General features: G+C 34.8%; 1 non-coding gene across 1 annotated transcript; it reads right to left on the bottom strand.

Moving 5' to 3' along the window:
• Positions 1-4,793: 4,793 nt before the first annotated feature.
• On the bottom strand, positions 4,794-4,867 carry Trnas-aga (transfer RNA serine (anticodon AGA)). Its single transcript has one exon. It is a non-coding gene; the product is annotated as a tRNA-Ser (tRNA).
• Positions 4,868-5,993: the final 1,126 nt, after the last annotated feature.

Below are 5,993 nucleotides of genomic sequence, written 5' to 3'. Positions count from 1 at the left end.
TTCAGTAATCGAGATAAAATCGAGATATTGCAGAGAATGCTTTTATGTAATCTTTCATAGATTAAAACGTGGGTAGTATAATTTTATTCACTGCGAAAATATATTGTACAATGGTTACTAGAGATGGTAAGGATGTAAGGAGTAAATTGTAAATATTAAAAATATAAATGTCTGCTATTACAGTTTAAATTTTTATGAATGAATTTTTTGGATATATTACTTCACTGCGCGACTCAATCGCTAGTTAGGCGCAATCGTCAACAGGTCCGTGAGTCCATCTTCCCACTTCCTGCGATTAACATATTGTAATCCGTGCATCCGTGCACTAACCATGCGTTGCGTAATTATTTTCTTAACTTTCTGTTAAATTTACTAACTAATTACTAATTACTAATTTCAAGTATCGTTATTTTCTCACGAGTTCTGCTGTATAAATACCCAAATAAAGTTAATAAGCTTTCAAATATTCCATGATTCCAATGCAGTACCTACATGAGAACAAAAATGTTTCCAAATGTATTCATTAGAGGATAGGGAATAATTTAAAATAAATATTTATACAGGAGACAATGTCGACCTCTACCAATCTATTTCCTCACGACCATATCTTACAAATAGAATCCTCAACAGCACTTTTCGTTATGTGCCCAATTTTTTTGACGTTAGCCTACACTTTGTTGAGAATTCTCTTATGTACATATTTACTTATGACACTGTTAAATTTAATCTTGATTCATAATAGGATTCTTATTATAATTAATTAATACTTTAGGTAGTTCAAGTACCTGGTACGAATAGGTATTAAAATATTAATAGATGGTATATCGATTTTTTCTATAGTTTATTTTTATTGAATAGAACATAAAGGACAACCCTATTTCCATTATTTCTTGTCCCATGGTAATGTGTCCCGAACAAATTAAAATAATTAGTTATAAAATAATCTAGCCGTTACATTTGATTACAATTTGACTGCAATCAACAATGACGTTCTATACATAATATAGACAGAGCACGTCGCATAAAATCAATGCCTAAAATATGGAACATGCCACAAATTACACTCTTATAAGCGGTTGACTACAATATCCGATTTTATAGTCGCATTTACTCCAATCGTTTAAAATATTCTTGTTTAATAAGCAGCAATGTAAAAACATTTAATCAGTTTTAGTTATGTATGTTGAATTTAGAACCCGATTCGGACAGTGACGGTTGACACTTGACTAAGTAGAAAGTGTGCTTACATTGTCTTAAGGCACGCTTTTGCTGTTCCGCAGACTGCGAATGATATGGTCCTTACGCCATGTGTTAAAACGATATTGACAACCAATATTCTCTTACTTTGGTAACCGAAATCCCGGTTCGAATCCCAAACATTTATATGATGAATATGGATGTTTGTGTCCGAGTCATGGATGTTTATAAGTATATAAGTATGGTTTTAGTGAGTATATCGTATTAAATATATCGTTGTCTTACTCATAGTACAGGCTATGCCTAGTTTGGGGCAACTGTAAATTCCATAGTAATAGTAGTATAGATATAAATTTTAATACATTTGGCAATTGTCAATATGCGTATCACTTCGGCTAGGTATGAATGAACCACATCAATGTAGATGTGGCGTTCAGGTAGATGCTCTTGGGCGTCACAGGTTATCCTGCCTTAAATCGGCAGGCCGTATCAGTCGTCACGCCAGCATTAGTAAGTCATCCGCAGGGCATTTGCTGCTCTTAATATACCAGCTGTTTCAGAGCCAAATATTACATACCGCAATGGCAAGCGTCCTGCTGGAATGACGCTGGTCGCTTGGGCATGGGAAAGGATGCTGGTGTGGGACGCGACTTGCGTCGACACTCTGGCTCCTTCTCATGTCCAAGTTACGTCAGTTGGTGCTGGGGCTGCTGCTTCGACTGCTGAAGACGGGAAGCGTCGCAAATATGTTGGTCTCAGTGAGTCAACATCTTTGTGTCGTTTGTTATCGAGACACTTGGCCCGTGGGGCCCAGAGGCGTGGAGAATGTTCAAAATACTATCTTCCCGCCTCAATAAGGCTACTGGAAACCCAAGCGCTGGCAGCTATCTCGGTCAGTATTCTTGGTACGCTTCCACGTAATGATAGTTTTAATTTTATGTTTTATGTAGTCATAGTATTGGAAATATAGTTATAAGATTTGTCTTGTTTGGCAATTTAAAAAAATACGCTTTTGAATGCTATTAGTTTGGATTTATAAACTTACAGTTTTAGTTCTAGAAAACGTACAATAGTAGTAGCAGTAATAAATGCAGAGCTGTGCATACCTACAAGATAGAAGTATTAAATTTAAGACATTTAAATAAATAATTTGTGTAAAAGTGTGTCAATATTTAAATTTAATTATTTACACGTATAAGTCAATGTACAGACTACTAACTTTATAACAAAAATAATATCACAAAAACTTAAATTTGTGCAAAGGAAATCAAAGCTGTCAATCCGTGGCTAACGTAAAGGAAACATACAAGTAGAATATATCCAACGGGCGTGCTAAAATATTACTGTAATGTGACATGTGCCAAGCAAAAAACTCGTAGATTTTCAGTAACATATTTATCATTTGGTTGAGTTTGTAACATGAGGGATTTATGTAGGTATTTAATATTTTAACCCGCTGTTAATCCTCCAGAGAACCTGCTATGTCGTATTTCATTATTTAACTCCAGTCTGCAACGTTTATATCTATTGTTTTTTTTGCGTATTTATTTTCAATATTCCACGGTTTATATCGTTTTAAAATGGATTAGGAACTAAATTGTTCAGTTACTTGACTTCAGTGAGAAGAACAAAATCTAAATGATATCATGGAAAATGTAAAATGCAGGATGGCATCACAGCTGTACCTGACACGGAACAATTTTCTGTTTTAAATCAAATCTGGCAACCCGTTCGTTTTAAATTCATCATCACCATTTCAGCCGGAAGACGTCCACTGCTGTACAAAAGCCTCCACCAAAGATTGCAATGACGATGGGTATTGCGCTGCCCTCATCCAACCTATTCCAGCGATCTTGACCAGATCGTCGGTCCATCTCGTAGGGGGCCTACCAAAACTACGTCTTCCGGTATGTGGTCGCCATTCGAGGACCCTACTGCCCCAACGGCCATCTGTCCGTCGAGTTATATGCCCTTCAATTTCTTCGATTTCATTTGCGCTATGCCGGTGACTTTGGTTCTCCTACGAATCTCCTCATTTCTTATTCGATCTCGTAAGGAAACTCCGACCATAGCTCTTGCCATTGCCCGCTGACAGACAATGAGCTTCCTCATAAGGCCCATAGTAAGCGTTTTAAATTATTTAACTTAATACCAACCAAATTACAACAATATTAATTTTCACGTTAAAATAACTAAGAGTATTAATTATTACATTATTAAGTTACACATTTTACAGTATTCGAATATTTGTCCGCAGACGAAGTGGAGTTAGCACCTCACAATCCTTGGTAATTTTATCATTTATAAGAAACTGATAAGAGATATTCACTTAATGAAGCTTGACTATGTGGTAACTATCAGGATTCGATACCACCGTTGAATATATATCTTAAGACGGACGTGTTATGGGGTGGGTTGTTTCTTTACCCAAAATACGTTGTTCACTCAAAAAGTTTTGAGAAACTAAACCGATCACCTATTTTTTATATCATTTCAAAGTTCTGTCCACCGGCCCCCATACAAAGTCTCTAATACATCTACTTGGTATACTGACGTTTGAGTATTTTTGTTACACTTCACATATATTGTAATTTAAATAAAAAAAACTGTCGAAGCTGTAAATATTTATTTAAAAGAGTTGCAATGAGTCTCCTGCCACTTTTTCTCATTCACACTTAACCTTTTCCGAATTGGTTGTAATTAATGTTAAAATATAAATAATGTTTGACATTATCAGATCATTTATTTGTCATCGCTACTGATTTGATCTAAAGTGCTTTCTCTCTGTTTTTTCATATCTCTGACAAAAGTTAAAAAGAAAATTGTAAATGCATTTTAGCAAGTCAATAAGTTATGATTAACAGATTTTCGCAACAAGCTACAAAAATGGACTGTTTACACAGTCTATGATTTTCCTAATTCAGGTATTCTCTGTAATGTGAAACTGGAACTGTAAACTGTAGACTATTACGTCTGCACTGAAAGTGTAATCGAGTTTCGACAGTCAATTGTGTCGGAGTTTGACTTCAAATACACGAGCACCAAATCATTTACGCCTCAATTAACGGACAAGGATATTTTTGCAATTCTAATATTTCTTTTAATTCAACACTATTATTTCTATTAAATCTTTTACTGTATAGATGTTAAAACACAGACTTAATTTTGTTAGTCTATCCCCCTTATTTATAATGGTCCGGTAACTTTAAACAGCCGCTTAGGAGTCTTTTTTCTCATTCTGACTTAGGTCAATAGAAGAAGACAGAGTGAGAATTAGCAATGCTTTAAGTTAGCAGACTATTATGAATAAGGAAGTATGTATCTAAACCGTTTTTATTGATTCCCTATGATTCTACATAGCAACAGTAAATCTCAACTTATTAATATTTATCTTACAACAGTATTGTCGATTCAACAATTCAAAATTCCAATTTAAATATCAAAATTTCATTATTCAAAAGGATCAGTGTTATCACTTTGAATCATAGCGACTCAGTAAAGAAGAGAAGAAGTCAACTGGAACACAGTAAGCAAACTTTTTTATTGTTATTAAATAAGTTAAATTACACAAATAAAATTTGAAAAACAAAATTTTATGAACGATGCGGGATTCGAACCCACGACCTCCGGCGTTCTGTGCCGGTGCTCTAACCAACTGAGATAACCGTTCGAGTACCGCCTCGTTATAAACCTGAGAGTTGAACAAAGCAAACAGAATATTCTTTACGCCGTCTCATCGTTATAATGATATTCATCATAATGAAATCTTGTTACAGTAGGCCTTTAATAGGCATTACGACTCAATTTACTTACAACATAATGCTTAGAACTTTTAATTGATATTTTGAATAACTTACGGCAGAGTATTATAAAAACGTGAACAGTTATCAAAAAAATATTTAAAGGCATAAAGGCATTTATTTTCTCAAAATTGATTCCTTTAGAATTCTTTTTGATGTCATTTCTTATGCTACTAGATACTACTACCGCTTCGGAAACAAATGGCGCTCTGAGAGAGAAGAAGCGGCGCAAGAAACTCTCCCAGCATTCTTTTTTTATGCGCTCTTTTCAATAAAAATATACAATATTGTACAGTCGCTATAAAATAATCACAATCCTGTCCCAGGCTGTCCGATCATTTAGATATTCAGCAGTGGAGTAATAGGATTTACGACAGAGCCATTTTTTTATAAAACATTTAAATTTATTTATAGATAATGCCTGAACAGTGGCTGGGACTTTATTGTAGAAGTGTATACATTTACCCTTAAAGCTATTATGTATCTTATGAAGCCTACTAGAATTAGTTACAAGCAATCCCTTATTTCTAGTGTGCAAAAAGGTGACGATTTTTGTGAACATATATAAAATTTTCATAAATGTACTGACAATAAACAGTCATAATATTTATTTCTTTAAATTTTTCTTTGAGAGACTGTCTATAACCAAGCTGATATATAGCACGAACAGCTCTCTTTTGCAGTGCAAACACTATATCAATGTCAGCAGCATGACCCCATAGTAATATACCGTACGTCATGATGCTGTGAAAATAACTAAAGTACACTAATCTAGCGGTCGCAACATTCGTGTACTCTCTAATCTTTCTAACTGCATATGCCGCAGAGCTGAGTCTATCTGCTAGATGGGTAATATGTGGACCCCACTGAAGCTTTGTATCTAACGTGATACCCAAGAAGACCGTAGTGTCCACAAGTTCCAATCTCTGGTCATTTATAAGTACGTTGGTTTGTACCTCCGCTGTGTTTGGTGTAATGAACCGTAAACACTTTGTT

The sequence above is a fragment of the Leptidea sinapis genome, chromosome 4, assembly GCF_905404315.1.
Source record: "Leptidea sinapis chromosome 4, ilLepSina1.1, whole genome shotgun sequence".
Taxonomy (NCBI): domain Eukaryota; kingdom Metazoa; phylum Arthropoda; class Insecta; order Lepidoptera; family Pieridae; genus Leptidea; species Leptidea sinapis.
This window is presented reverse-complemented; position numbering and strand designations above follow the sequence as displayed.